Below are 16,340 nucleotides of genomic sequence, written 5' to 3'. Positions count from 1 at the left end.
GTGGAGGCGGGCGGGCGGAAGAGGCGCGGCTCATCATGGCGGCGGGCGGAGTTCTCCATGTGTCGGGCGTTGAGGCAGGCAGAGTGCCTCGAGGCGACTCGCAGGGAGTTGGAACAGGCCATGAGTGCCTCCCTGCGAGACCTCGGGGCCAGGGCAGAGGCCCGCCTCCGGGACATCGACATGGAGTTCGGGACACCACAGAGTGAGCCGCAGTACTTGCCCGCCGCCATTGTATATAGTTAGATAGTGTTAGGTTTCCTTTCCTTTTTTTTTATTTTGGTTGCGCTTGGACAATGCACCACGTTTTTGTATATAGTTTTTATTAGGTAGTATTTTTGGTAGGTTTCATTTCATCAGTTGGGCTCATGGACCCTTGATTGTTCATTTCTACCTAGTTCACCATTGGATTATTCTCATTTTTTTTATTTTCACCATGGAGCAATGGATTTCACTTTCTTTTTTCCCTTGGATTTGCTTTGTTGGACTGTGACTTTGGACACCATTTATTTTGGATTTCTTTGGATTATGATTTCTTGTTTTTTATTCTTTTACGGAAATGCAGCATTTCTTTAATTATTCCCATTGTTGTGTGTTTTCTTTTAATTACATTCATGTTGTGTTTAATACATTTTTTTCTTCATACTTCGATGTGTGGTATTATCTCATTGGTTTCATGCATGTCATGATATGGGTTTTCACATTCACTTGCACCCATTGTGTGTGTGTGACGGACATGTGTTCATTTACATACTTGCCTTTGGGGTTGTATCATGTAATTGGCTTTTCTATGTGGGTGGATGCAATACTTGGTTGGGTCTTTGGGCTGCGGAGGCTGGCCATAAGGGCCATGATTGAGGATCATCATGACGTGGGGTCGGGTGGACATGAGTGGGACATGAGTGGGGGTCTGCTGGCAGGTGCCCTGCACTGCTGGGGGGTGGGGGTGCAGAGGGACATGAGTGGAGGCCTGCTGGCAGGTACCCTGCACTGCTGGGCGTGGGGGTGCAGGGGGACATGAGTGAGGGCCTGCTGGCAGGTGCCCTGCACTGCTGGGGGGTGGGGTGCAGGGGACATGAGTGGGACATGAGTGGGGGCCTGCTGGCAGGTGCCCTGCACTGCTGGGGGGTGGGGGTGCAGGGAGACATGAGTGGGACATGAGTGGGGGCCTGCTGGCAGGTGCCCTGCACTGCTGGGGGCTGGGGGTGCTGGGGGACATAAGTTGGTGATCAGGAGTGCAAGCTGACATGTGGCTTGGCTGGGGGGCATGCCCATGGTGGATGGGCTGCCTGCGGGACATGACCAGGGGTGCAGGGTAGTCCCCTGTGGTGTGGGCTGCATGCAGGGGCCGTGGAGGGTGTAGAGGGAACACCTGGGAGGACCCACACTGCCAATTCACATATAGGACTCCCCGCGCACCCCCGAAATACACGTACCCTGCTCAAATCGCGTGTGAGACTTCACACGAACCCCAGTTATACATGTACCCCGCTCGCACAGGGCCTATCACGTGTGAAACTTCCCACGAACCCCAGTAATACACGTACCCCCCTCGCACAGGGCCTATCGCGTGTGAAACTTCCTGCGAACCCCAGTAATACACGTACCCGGATCCAATCGCGTGTGAGACTTCACGCGAACCCAGTAATACATGTATCCCACTCGCACAGGGCCTATCATGTGTGAAACTTCCCGCGAACTCCAGTAATACACGTACCCCACTCGCACAGGGCCAATCGCATGTGAAACTTCCTGCAAACCTCAGTAATACATGTACCCGGATCCAATCGCGTGTGAAACTTCATGCGAACCCCAGTAATACACGTACCCGGATCCAATCGCATGTGACACTTCACGCGAACCCCAGTAATACACGTACCCCACTCGCACAGGGCCTATCACGTGTGAAACTTCCCGCGAACCCCAGTAATACACGTACCCCACCCTCACAGGGCCTATGGCGTGTGAAACTTCTTGCGAACCCCAGTAATACACGTACCCGGATCCAATCGCGTGTAAGACTTCACGCGAACCTCAGTAATACACGTACCCCACTCGCACAGGGCCTATCGCGTGTGAACCGTCCCGCAAACCCCAGTAATACACGTACCCCACTCGCACAGGCCAATTGTGTGTTAAACTTCCCGCGAACCCCAGTAATACACGTATCCGGATCCAATCGCGTGTGAAACTTCACACAAACCTCAGTAATACACATACCCAGATCCAATTGCGTGTGAGACTTCACGCGAACCCCAGTAATACACGTACCCCACTCACACAGGGCCTATAACATGTGAAACTTCCCACGAACCCCAGTAATACACGTACCCCACTCACACAGGGCCTATCGCATGTGAAACTTCCAGCGAACCCCAGTAATACACGTACCCAGATCCAATCGCGTGTGAAACTTCACGCGAACCCCAGTAATACACGTGCCCGGATCCAATCGCGTGTGAGACTTCATGCAAACCCCAGTAATACACGTATCCCACTCACACAGGGCCTCTGGCATGTGAAACATCCCACAAACCCCAGTAATACATGTACCCCACTCGCAGCGGGCCTATCTCGTGTGAAACTTCCCGCGAACCCCTGTAATACACGTATCCAGATCCAATCGCGTGTGAGACTTCATGCAAACCCCAGTAATACACGAACCCCACTCGCACAGGGACTTTCACGTGTGAAACTTCCCGCGAACCCCAGTAATACACGTACCCCACTCACACATGGCCAATCGCGTGTGGAACTTCCCGCGAACCCCAGTAATACACATACCCGGATCCAGTCACGTGTGAAACTTCACACAAACCCCAGTAATACATGTACCCAGATCCTATCGCATGTGAGACTTCACGCAACCCTCAGCAATACACGTACCCCACTCGCACAGGGCCTATCGTGAGTGAAACTTCCCGCGAACCCCAGTAATACAGGTAACCCACTCGCACAGGGCCTATCACGTGTGAAACTTCCAGCGAACCCCAGTAATACATGTACCCGGATCCAATTGCGTGTGAGACTTCACGCGAACCCCAGAAATACACGTACCCCACTCGCACAGGGCCTATCGCATGTGAAACTTCCCGCGAACCCCAGTAATACACGTACCGGGATCCAATTGCGTGTGAGACTTCACACGAACCCCAGAAATACACGTACCCCACTCGCACAGGGCCTATCGCATGTGAAACCTCCCGCGAACCCCAGTAATACACGTACCCCACTCGCACAGGGCCTATCGCATGTGAAACTTCCCGCAAACCCCAGTAATACACGTACCTGGATACAATCGTGTGTGAGAATTCATGCAAGCCCCAGTAATACACGTACCCCACTCGCACAGGGCCTATCGCATGTGAAACTTCCCGCAAACCCCAGTAATACATGTACCTGGATACAATCGTGTGTGAGAATTCATGCAAACCCCAGTAATACATGTACCCCACTCGCAGAGGGCCTATCTCGTGTGAAACTTCCCGCGAACCCCAGTAATACACGTATCCAGATCCAATCGCTTGTGGGACTTCATGCGAACCCCAGTAATACACGTACCCCACTCGCACAGGGCCTATCGCGTGTGAAACTTCCCGCGAACCCCAGTAATAAACGTACCCCACTCGCACAGGGCCAATCGCGTGTGAAACTTCCCGCGAACCGCAGTAATACACATACCCGGATCCAATCGCCTGTGAAACTTCACACAAACCCCAGTAATACATGTACCCGGATCCAATCGCATGTGAGACTTCACGCAAACCCCAGTAATACACGTACCCCACTCGCAAAGGGCAGATCGTGAGTGAAACTTCCCGCGAACCCCAGTAATACACGTACCCCACTCGCACAGGGCCTATCGCGTGTGAAACTTCTTGCGAACCCCAGTAATACACGTACCCGGATCCAATCGCGTGTAAGACTTCACGCGAACCTCAGTAATACACGTACCCCACTCGCACAGGGCCTATCGCGTGTGAACCGTCCCGCAAACCCCAGTAATACACGTACCCCACTCGCACAGGCCAATTGTGTGTTAAACTTCCCGCGAACCCCAGTAATACACGTACCCGGATCCAATCGCGTGTGAAACTTCACACAAACCTCAGTAATACACATACCCAGATCCAATTGCGTGTGAGACTTCACGCGAACCCCAGTAATACACGTACCCCACTCACACAGGGCCTATAACATGTGAAACTTCCCACGAACCCCAGTAATACACGTACCCCACTCACACAGGGCCTATCGCATGTGAAACTTCCAGCGAACCCCAGTAATACACGTACCCAGATCCAATCACGTGTGAAACTTCACGCGAACCCCAGTAATACACGTGCCCGGATCCAATCGCGTGTGAGACTTCATGCAAACCCCAGTAATACACGTATCCCACTCACACAGGGCCTCTGGCATGTGAAACATCCCACAAACCCCAGTAATACATGTACCCCACTCGCAGCGGGCCTATCTCGTGTGAAACTTCCCGCGAACCCCTGTAATACACGTATCCAGATCCAATCGCGTGTGAGACTTCATGCAAACCCCAGTAATACACGTACCCCACTCGCACAGGGACTTTCGCGTGTGAAACTTCCCGCGAACCCCAGTAATACACGTACCCCACTCACACATGGCCAATCGCGTGTGGAACTTCCCGCGAACCCCAGTAATACACATACCCGGATCCAGTCACGTGTGAAACTTCACACAAACCCCAGTAATACATGTACCCAGATCCTATCGCATGTGAGACTTCACGCAACCCTCAGCAATACACGTACCCCACTCGCACAGGGCCTATCGTGAGTGAAACTTCCCGAAAAAACCCAAGAAATACACGTACCGCACTCGCACAGGGCCTATCACGTGTGAAACTTCCAGCGAACCCCAGTAATACACGTACCCGGATCCAATTGCGTGTGAGACTTCACACAAACCCCAGTAATACATGTACCCAGATCCTATCGCATGTGAGACTTCACGCAACCCTCAGCAATACACGTACCCCACTCGCACAGGGCCTATCGTGAGTGAAACTTCCCGCGAACCCCGGTAATACACGTAACCCACTCGCACAGGGCCTATCACGTGTGAAACTTCCAGTGAACCCCAGTAATACACATACCCGGATCCAGTCACGTGTGAAACTTCACACAAACCCCAGTAATACATGTACCCAGATCCTATCGCATGTGAGACTTCACGCAACCCTCAGCAATACATGTACCCCACTCGCACAGGGCCTATCGTGAGTGAAACTTCCCGCGAACCCCAGTAATACACGTACCCCACTCGCACAGGGCCTATCACGTGTGAAACTTCCAGCGAACCCCAGAAATACACGTACCCCACTCGCACAGGGCCTATCGCATGTGAAACTTCCCGCGAACCCCAGTAATACACGTACCGGGATCCAATTGCATGTGAGACTTCACGCGAACCCCAGAAATACACGTACCCCACTCGCACAGGGCCTATCGCATGTGAAACCTCCCGCGAACCCCAGTAATACACGTACCCCACTCGCACAGGGCCTATCGCATGTGAAACTTCCCGCAAACCCCAGTAATACACGTACCTGGATACAATCGTGTGTGAGAATTCATGCAAGCCCCAGTAATACATGTACCAAACTCGCGCAGGGCCTTTGGCATGTGAAACTTCCTGCAAACCCCAGTAATACATGTACCCCACTCGCAGAGGGCCTATCTCGTGTGAAACTTCCCGCGAACCCCAGTAATACACGTATCCAGATCCAATCGCTTGTGAGACTTCATGCGAACCCCAGTAATACACGTACCCCACTCGCACAGGGCCTATCGCGTGTGAAACTTCCCGCGAACCGCAGTAATACACATACCCGGATCCAATCGCCTGTGAAACTTCACACAAACCCCAGTAATACATGTACCCGGATCCAATCGCATGTGAGACTTCACGCAAACCCCAGTAATACACGTACCCCACTCGCAAAGGGCAGATCGTGAGTGAAACTTCCCGCGAACCCCAGTAATACACGTACCCCACTCGCACAGGGCCTATCACGTGTGAAACTTCCAGCGAACCCCAGTAATACACGTAGCCGGATCCAATCGCGTGTGAGACTTCACGCAAACCCCAGTAATACACATACCCCACTTGCACAGGGCCAATCGCGTGTGAAACTTCCAGCGAACCCCAGTAATACACGTACCCGGATCCAATCGCGTGTGAAACTTCCCGCGAACCCCAGTAATACATGTACCCCACTTGCACAGGGCGAATCGCGTGTGAAACTTCCCATGAACCCCAGTAATACACGTACCCCACTCGCACAGGGCCAATCGCGTGTGAAACTTCCCATGAACCCCAGTAATACACGTACCCGGATCCAATCGCGTGTGAGACTTCACGCGAACCCCAGTAATACACATACCCCACTCACACAGGGCCTATCGCGTGTGAAACTTCCCGCGAACCCCAGAAAAACACGTACCCCACTCGCACAGGGCCAATCGCGTGTGAAACTTCCCACGGACTCCAGTAATACACGTTCTCCGCTTGCCGTGTGCTGTGTGGCGGCCATGTATACTGGCACAGGGTTAGCGCAGCCCTCTGCGCTCGATTGGGGATTTTGATGGCTTTTCCCTGCGCGAGGGGCGTTCTTGGGGGCGTAACTGTGCACCACGGCTGGTTTTGGTAGCTAAAATCCATGAATACGCTGTGCGCGGAAATGGATTTTAGCGCACGCGGCTGGCGCAGAGATTCACACGCGCACACTGTGCGCCAGCCGCGTGCGCCACTTGTACGCTAAATTCTATGAATTACCCCAAAATATCATTGTCCCACATGTACCTGTTCCCCGTCTCCATGTCCAAGCCAACTATCCCCAAACCCTCCCCACCTAGAAAAACTGTACAATGAAACTTCCATCCCTTCCTCCCATTCATGATGCTGTTGACCCTTACCTTTCGAGGGACACAATATTGTGCATGTACTGCGACGCAGTACTCTGCAGGGGGGAGAACCTTTGGAGTGCTTTTGAGACTGCGGTCAAGGAGCATGAGAAGATCTGCGACCTACCTCAATAAGGCCCACCCTACATCTTCCTCTCTCAACCTGCCCTTTCTTATCCCTGTGGTTGGTGTCCCTTCCTTACTCTCCTTTTCCCTCCTTTCCTTGTGTGTCGTGTTTAAAAAAACAAAAATCAATAAAATAACAAAACCCCTCAAAAAAGGTTCTTTTCAGAGCTGCCTTTCACAGTTTAAACATAGAAGTGACAAATAAATAATGCAGGGCCCTGTGCATTTTTTAGAAGTCCGCAGACATTTAATTTTTTGTGGGTACTGCCCAATCAGAACCTTCGCACTTTTCAACGGGAGGAAGTGGTGGCTCTGAAAAGAGCCTCTTTGTGGTTTTTTTTGTGTTTCAAAAACTTCAAATGGTCAACACCTATTGCAAAATGGATTGCTATAATTCCAAAAAAGGTTGCAATGCATTTTGTATATATCGCAGAAAAATCTGATTGCCGGCATAAGAAATATGTACTCCATCTCTGCAAAAAATGTGTGTGCTACAAAACATAATGTTTTCATTCTGAAAAGAGGGCATACCAACATCTCTCAAAAAGGCACAAACAGCCTTGTTAACATTGCGCCTTGCTTTCTCCATTTGTGGACCAAATGATAAAGAACGCAGCCAAATTTGTCTCTGCACAATATGGGAAAAAATCACTCTGGAGTTTGGCTACATGTCCATGACTTTCCCAAGTCCTTCTTTCATAGCAAATTGCAAAGAGATTCCAGACACATGTCCTAAACTGTTCCATCCACAATGAATAATAATAATGTCTGGATGATGCTGTGTCACCAACGTAGCACAAAGAGGTACCAAATCCAGTCACTTCATTCCACGCACTCCATGCCAGTGCACTTCCACATGAGAGAATCCAAGATGTGCAGCCACTCCACAGCGATCTGCATGCACCTCCAACCAATTTATCCACGAATCTCCCAAAATCCAAACAATCTGCTTTCTGAAACACACAGCCATAGCTATCTGCTCTTCTCTCAGGAAAAAGACCTACTGACAAACTCTCTCCTTATACAACACTCCCAGTAAACCTTATTAACCAATCCCTTGCTCTGCATTTAAATGCCTCTCAACCCCAAAATCCCTGTATGTAATACGCGTTGTCCGCGGACATCCAAGATGTCCGCAGACAAATCGAAAAATCTGAACGTGGGGAATGAAAATTTAAATAGAGTGCCCCATTTCCCCTTTGAGGTTGGTTCTGAAAAGAGTCTTTTTTTGGGGTTTTTTGCAGATGCGTCAGAAACACCTTTTATTTTGTTTGTTCTTTTCTTATTTTCCTCCAAAAATCTTCTCATTAGCTTCTCCAAAGCAACCCGTATGTTCCAAAACAGCATGGCATTTCCCATAAAAGATAAAGAAATGCCATCTTCTTTAAAATAAACAACATTACTAGAATCAATGTTATCATTATTACAAAAGAACATACCAGCTCTAAGCATGAAAGCAAACATGTCTCGGTTGATTACACACCTAGCAATATTTTTCTGAGGACAAAAATCAAAACTATTGTCCCATATTGCCCTAGGTACTAAACCCGAGAAAATAACCTTGGCATTTGGAAGTATTTTCATTACTGCCTGAACCAAGTGTTCCAAATCTGTCAACAAAGTAGGGGCACTGACAGTGCAAAACAACTACATGTGGACTGTTTACCCTGCCCATATCTCCACAAACTTGTACAATTCCCTGCACACTGAAACCAGGCACAATGCTCCACACCACCTCCACTCCTTTAACATCAAAATTGTTTGCCACGTTCCTGCATTTAGCATACTGCTCCAAGCCATGCACAAACATGTCTCCAACCACCAACACCCTGACTTTCTCCACCTCTGCCATCTTCACTACACACAGCCTCTTTCAACACAAACCACAAACTCAACATCTGATTGGCTGATCCCTACAGTCCCCTTTCTATGCTGGATTTGCTGAGAAACCCCGGATGTGGCACGCCATGTCCGTGGATGGCTGTGGTGTGCGCGTAGCACCTGACACTCGGGCAGCCCTTTCCACTTCACACTCTGCACCATTTCCTCATTGGCTACTGTTAAGAAGTCACACAGTCATCCACCAATCACATCCAAGAACTATACATCTAACTATATCATCACAGATCAGCACTTTAGATGTACTGTTGATCATTCTCAGTACAATTGGGCTGTGACTGCAAAGGACCTACAGCAACAACTACTATAAACACCCCAAGATTTCTACTTGCAGATTCATGCACATCCACATGCATGAACACAGACTACAGGTATGAATATTTTCTACACAGTGCATTTACAGCTCTTCTATGAATACATGATATGATATATGATATGATATGGCATTTGTAACGCGCATATACACAAGTGTTTCAAGGCACGACAAGGCAGGGAGGGGGGAACAAGGGGAAGACAGACAATGATCCTACTAGGCCAGGTGTCATTTAGATCGCGCAAGTGCAGGGGTAGGGGGAAGGGAAAAAGTGCAAGGGGAAGGGGAGGGGGGAAGTGCAGTACAAGGTAAGTAGAATAAAATAAATAAATAGGGCCAGCTGGTGGCAAGTGCAAGGTAAGTGCAGGCAAGTGCTGGGAAGGGGGGGGGGCTGTAGGGATACAGAGACAGTCCCGCAGTGCAGGGGTTGCCAGGGAGGCGGTGCAAGTGGAGAGTGGCTGGGCCCAGGACCGAGGTTGGTGAGAGTGGCCCAGTTGCAGATTCAGTGCAGTTTCAGTGAAGAATTTAGCAGGGGAGAGGGAGAGAGAAAGCAGAAGCAAAGAGGAAGGTTTTGAGGTGCTTCCGGAACCGGAGATGGTTCTCCTCAAGTTTCAGGGAGGCAGGAAGGCTGTTCCAGAGGGAGGCCCCTGCCGCGGAGAGAGATCTACCCCCAGCTTGTTGCTTCGAGAAGCGGCTGACCCTGAGGGAGTTGGAGACGGATGAGCGAAGGGCTCGGGAAGGAAGATATTTAGGAAGAAAGAGTTGAAGGTATTTAAGCCCCAGACCCCAGAAGGCCTTGTAGACAATGCAGAGGGTTTTGAACTTAATCCTCGCAGCCAATGGGAGCCAGTGTAGAGATTTCAGTCCTGGAGAGATACGGTCCCTGGGCTTGAGGCCAAGGACAAGTCTCGCAGTTCTGTTCTGGATGAGTTGCAGAGGGCGGAGAGTGGAGGCAGGCAGATTAAGATAGAGGCTGTTACAGTAGTCCAGCTTCGAGAGAACCAGGGCTCGGGAGACAGTGAGCTTCTGGGGGAAGGAGAGGAAGGGAAGAATACCTCTGAGGAGGTGCAGCTGGTAGTGTGACTTCTTAGAGACGTCCGATATATGAGGAGAGAAGGAGAGTGTGGAGTCGAAGATGACCCCGAGGTTTTTTGCCTTGCAGGTAGGAGCAGGAAGAGGGCCAAGAGAGGTTGGCCAGAGAGCTACAGGGAAGGAGGGAGTGGGTGAGCCGATGAGTAGAATCTCAGTCTTACTGGCATTAAGGCAGATGTCATTGGCGGCACACCATTCCTGGATAGCAGACAGACAGTCAGAGATGAGGGAAGGAGAGGAGGAGGCCGAGGGTAGCATGAAAATGAGCTGGGTATCGTCTGCATAGCACTGAAAGTTGGGGCAGAGAGCTGCGATGGGGTGGGCAAGGAGTGCCAGATACTGGTTGAACAGCCAGGGAGAGAGATTAGATCCCTGGGGGACACCAGAGGTGGAGAAAAAGATGTCAGAGAGGAAGGACCCCAGTTGGACCTGGGAGGGTCGATTGGAAAGGAAAGAGGTCAGCCACGCCAGAGCCTGACCAGTGATACCCAGGTTGACACGGAGACGGTTGAGCAGGATGGCATGGTTGACAGTGTCAAAGGCAGAAGAGAGATCGAGCAGAATGAGAACACACAGAGTGTTGGAGTCGAGGTTCAAGAGCAGGTTCTCACGGATGTTCAGGAGAGCAGTTTCTGTGCTTCTGGCAGCTCTGAAGCCAGATTGATGGTCATGAAGACTACCAACAGATTCAGCATGGAGGTTAAGCTGGGAGATGGCCAGTTTCTCCAGGAGCTTGCCCAGGAAGGGAGTGATGGAGATTGGGCGATAGTTAGCCGGGCAGGAGGGGTCGGAAGAGGGTTTCTTAAGAAGAGGCTGCACAAGGGAGTGCTTAAGGGGGGATGGGAAGACTCCAGAGGCGAAGGAGTGGTTGCAAAAGTCAGCCAGGGCAGGAGCCAGGGAGTCGATGTGGTCCTTGATAGTTTTGGAGGAACAGGAGTGAACTTGTTTAGACGAGACTTTCATAGATCGGACTTGTATGGAAACCTCGTCAGCAGAAAAAAGGGGAAAGGCAGAGAAGGAGGGAGGAGGGGTGGCTGCAGAAGGGCCAGAGGAAGAGACGGGAAGAGAGGGAGGGAGGTGATAGGAGGAGAGTGAGGATAGGATGTCCTGAGTTTTAGAGATGAAGTGAGAGGCAAGTGCAGTGCAAAGGGCCTGGGAGGGGACAGGAGAGGTAGAGACTGCAGCAGGGTTGGCAAGCTCCTTGCAGATTTTAAAGAGTTCGGCCGAGTTGTTAGATGCCGCAGAGATGCGGGCTTGGATAAGGGCTCTCTTCTTGGTGAGAACGGAGAGACGGTATTGCCTTTGGAGCAGGCGGCAGGCCCGTTTGTCAGAGGATGAACATGAAGCACGCCATTTCCTCTCTGCCACCCTGCAACTGCGATTTAGGGTGATGAGATCCGAGTCATACCAGGAGTTACATTTGGCTTTGGGCTTCAGGCAGATTCTCATGACGGGGGCAAGGATATCAAGAGTATCAGACATAGCAGAGTGGAGCATGGATAGGGCTGTGTCAGGGTGGGAGTCAGCCGAAGGGGGACGGGGGGCGAGAAGGTGGCAGCGAAAGCCTCAACTGACACGCGCTTCATGGGTCAGATGACCGAGAAGGTGGGTGGCAGTGATGAGGGTGGCTTTGCCTGTGGGTTAGGGAGGGTGAGGTGGGAGGATAGGAGAAAGTGATCACTCCAGGAGAGAGGAGTGGAGAGGGGGGCGGAGAGGGGAAGGTCAGAAGAGATCAGAGCATCAAGAGTGTGCCTGCAGAATGAGTAGGCCCAGACAGGAGAATAGAGAGTGAGAGAGAGTCACAGAGGTCACAAACGAGTCCAGAGGGGGGACAGGAGGCATCCAGGTGGATGTTGAAGTCACCAAGAAAGAGGAGTTGAGTGGTTGAGGACAGGAGTGAGGAGGAGAGGTCAGTCCACTCAGAGAGGAAGGAGGAAATTTGACCAGGTGGCCGATAGATAGTAGCCACGGTAAGGGAATGGCTAGGAGAGAGAGAGAGTCGGCAGACAAGACATTCAAAAGAGGAGTAGGTCTGCGTAGGAGTGACAGTGGCAGGAATCCACTCAGGGAATATAAGGGCTACACCCCCCTGCACGGTTGGGCCTGGGCACAGAGAGGATCTTGTAACCGTCAGGAAGGAGTGTGTCAAAGCTGGTGACAGAGCTGGCCGTGAACCATGTCTCGGTGAGACCGAGGACGTCAAGGTCCAGTTCCTCAAGAAGGCGACAGATACCAGAGGAATGTTTGATGGCAGAGCGAGAGTTAAGAGTGGCAATGTGGAGAAGGTTGCCATCCTTGAAGTACTTCCGGGGAGGGTTACAGATCAGAGGTACGCCCTGCGGAGGTGTAGAAGAAGGAGGTGAAGAAGGAGCGCGAGAGGGGGCAGGGAGGGAAGGTAGAGGCAAGGTGGCCGAGGACAGAGGAGGGGGGACAGCAGGAGAAGAAAGGAAGTTGATGAGGCGTGAGAAGCGTCTATCAAAGAGGTGAAGGTTGGCCTGAGGGCCTTGGACCAAGATGGTCCCATTAGCGTAGACATTAATGATGGTCTTAGAGGAGCGGAAGGGGGCCAAGAGGATATCCCAATGGGTGCCACCATTAATGGGAGAAGAGGAGAAAGGAGAGAGCACAGAGACCATATGAAGGGTCCATAGGTCAGGCGAAGGCACGAAAAAGAGGATGTCAGTGAGAGTTTCCTTGGAGCAGGCACTAGTGTAGGTGTCAGCGATAGGGAGGCCTGGGTTGGAGACCAGGATGTCCTTTTTAAACTTTTTCCTACCAGATTTAGTGAGGAGAGCAGGATAGTCAATAGAGAAGCAGTTAGAGAAGATAGGCGAGATAGAGAGCACCATGGAGTAGGAGGGAGTGGGGGGAAAGACAGACGATACGAGTGCACGCAGACAGGAAGTGAGCGGCAAGCCCAAGTTTACCACATTTCAGAAAAAACAACAGTAAATGCGTATTAGGCACACAGTGGAGAGGTCCCCTATGTTTGAGAATCCTGCGAGGGGAGAAAACCCTAGTTTACCACATTTCAGAAACAACAGTAATGCGTATTAGGTACAGAGGCCACCTAAGTTTGAGAATCCTGCGAGGGGAGAAAACCCTAGTTTACCACAACTGTGGAACACAGTGAGGTGAAGACACCATGCGAATAAAGTGACCAGGTGTAGGTGGGGTGGGCCGGGAGAAGGTGGAGACAGCAAAGTGAAACTGGCGGCTGGCGTCCCCTGCGGACACCTGCAGACACACAGGGAGCCGCAGTCGTAGGAGCCGCCCTTTGCCTAAGGGGCCCTTAGCCGAGGGGGCTGCCCAAGGGGTCAGAATTAATCAGAAGGCACCCAATGGGAGTGGGAGCAAGGGGGGGCGGGCAGGTAGGCGGGAGGGACGGAGGACCAGGAAGTGGCTGCAGGGGGAGGGGGACGAGGGAGAACAGCGCTCGGAGTAAACAGAGTAACTGCCACTTACCCTGTATAAACTGTAAAAGGAACTTACTGTCATTTCTCCCATCTGCTATAATGAAGTGTCATTTGCAAACCTGTTTGCAAACACACAGCTATCTAAAACCATGTTATTTCATATTAAAAGATGGGAGAAATAACAGTATAATTATGAAAAAGGTTGTCCATTGTGTTATAAATTTACACGCAGCCAGGATGAGTGCATGCATCTTCATTAAAGCACACACACAGACAACATCATTAGAAAGGCTCCCATTTGAAACAACACCACTGCCTCTATATGAAATCATTCTGCTTTATTTCCCACACCTTCACAAATGCATACATTGCATGTTTTTCTTTTCATCTCTGCCATTTACCCTGTATAAATATCAAAAAATGCATATGATTATTTCTTCTATCTTTTAACATCCAATAACATAACATTAACAAAACAAGTGTGCTCTATACGTTTACTATTGTACTCATTTCTAGAAACATATTCAACTAACAGATTCTAAATAAAATATACAGGATGCACATAGGCAAACGAAAGTGCATGTGCATACTATGCTCAGTTATAAGGAAACCCTACTACTACAAAGACAAAAAAAAATGTCTACATTAAAAAAGTGCTATAAACACACATAGTCATAACTTCTTTCTTTTGCAATTGCAGTGAAGACCCCTCTCCTGAAAAAAGCAGCGTCTGAAGTACGAACAAGAACTTAGAAGTAACCTGCTTTTTCCATACAAAAAAGTAATTACAATAGTAACATAATATTCTAACTGTTACTCAAACACACTAACATTTTAGTATTGTAGAACAAACAAGGGTATTAACCCTTTACCATTAGATGTAGTATTGGTGCTTCCCCTTACCAGCTTCATACTTTATATTGTCATATGAAGCCCAGTATAATAACACACAAATACAAGAATAGCCTTCCCAACTTGATGCAGCTGTCCATTGCACAATCACACACCTCCACAATTATCCTTACCATCATACTCAGACACTCATGCACAAAGCATACATACAATGCACAACAGCCCAACCCACACTTTCTTTTTTTCTCCAACAGACCCCAAAGAATGCCTACCAAAAAGCAACTCTGTAAAAAGCAACGCAGCAGTAGAGCAAATCAAAATAAAAGTGTCCAAAATAATCATCCATCTCTAGCAGATTTTGTACAAAAAGATCAAACAAAACAGCTAATAGTCATTAAGTGAAACAAAACAAGCTTCCAGTACAGAAACTTTGCCTCCTCTATCAAAATATAAAATGAAACAGAAAGTGATTAACAAGACTTCAGCTACCACTACTGCTAACGCTGCACCTATAAATCTTGATATAGTGGCAAGTAATCATACCAAAAAAAATATTTTAATAAAAATGTTCCCTACAGAATCCTTCAGAACCATATAAAACAGGAGAGAAATCATGCCCAACCCTTAACACCTACCGTAGAACATGTATCCTAGAAGCTCTCAAAGACAGTGCAATTCTTCTCAAAAGGAAGTTATTTATTTTAATTTAAAACAGAATGAAACCACTAACAAAACTACTAAACTACATAAAATATTTCTCAATAAACGGAATATCAACAAAAATAGCTTCTTAAACATCTGTGGAGGTGAATGGAGTCACACCACGAGCACAGAACAATATTTTAATGAAGAAGCATGTAAACAAAAGCAAACAAACCCAATTGTCATACATAGCAGTGGACTAGGGTATGAAAAACTTAATAACACCATTATGGAACAAGAAACTCTGCTCACAAAAATATCCCCAGAAAACTCAGTATCACCTCTCTATTCTACTGAACCAAAACGTCCAGTCTACAAATGGCCATGCACATCAATGTGTAACATTGCCAAAAAATCTTTCAAATCTTTATGCCAGTTCCTCAATCAGTATGTAAAAGCAAAGACAAATTCAAAATGAAACTACTACAAAATATGGATGCCTGTCCAGTGCGCAAATACACAGGACTACAAGGACATTCATTAGCCTGCATTTGAGGACCTATTTGCAAAAGCACCTTCCATCATATCAAAATGATATCAACACATCATTCAACTATAAGAAATCTGGTCCATAAAACTCTACTATGCTAAAAGTCCTGCTTTAGCACTAGCCGATTTAAATAACAATCTTCTACATGGTACAGCCAAACAACTACTTGAAGAAATAGAGCATATCCAGAGAAAATATTTTGGAAGTGAAAGCCACTTACAAAATGCAATAGCTTTACAACAAACTAGCAACTAATGTACAAATAGCAACCTTATATTAAACATAAACAAAAAGAAATACTAATGTTTAAGAGTACTTCCCCTGAAGTACCAAACCATGTGTGTGTGTTGCTGCAGGACTTTTTTATAAAGGTAGCACAAAAACTGTAGACATAAAATACAAAATAAAAGACAATGAAGATTCCAAATGGTTCCAATTAGCTCTCTACCTTATAGCAGAAAACAAATATGAAATTACTGACCCCTTAATACTTTGCAATTACTGCACTG

The sequence above is a fragment of the Ambystoma mexicanum genome, chromosome 5p, assembly GCF_040938575.1.
Source record: "Ambystoma mexicanum isolate Mex_15411 chromosome 5p, UKY_AmexF1_1, whole genome shotgun sequence".
NCBI lineage: Eukaryota > Metazoa > Chordata > Amphibia > Caudata > Ambystomatidae > Ambystoma > Ambystoma mexicanum.
Note: the sequence above shows the minus strand (reverse complement) of the source record.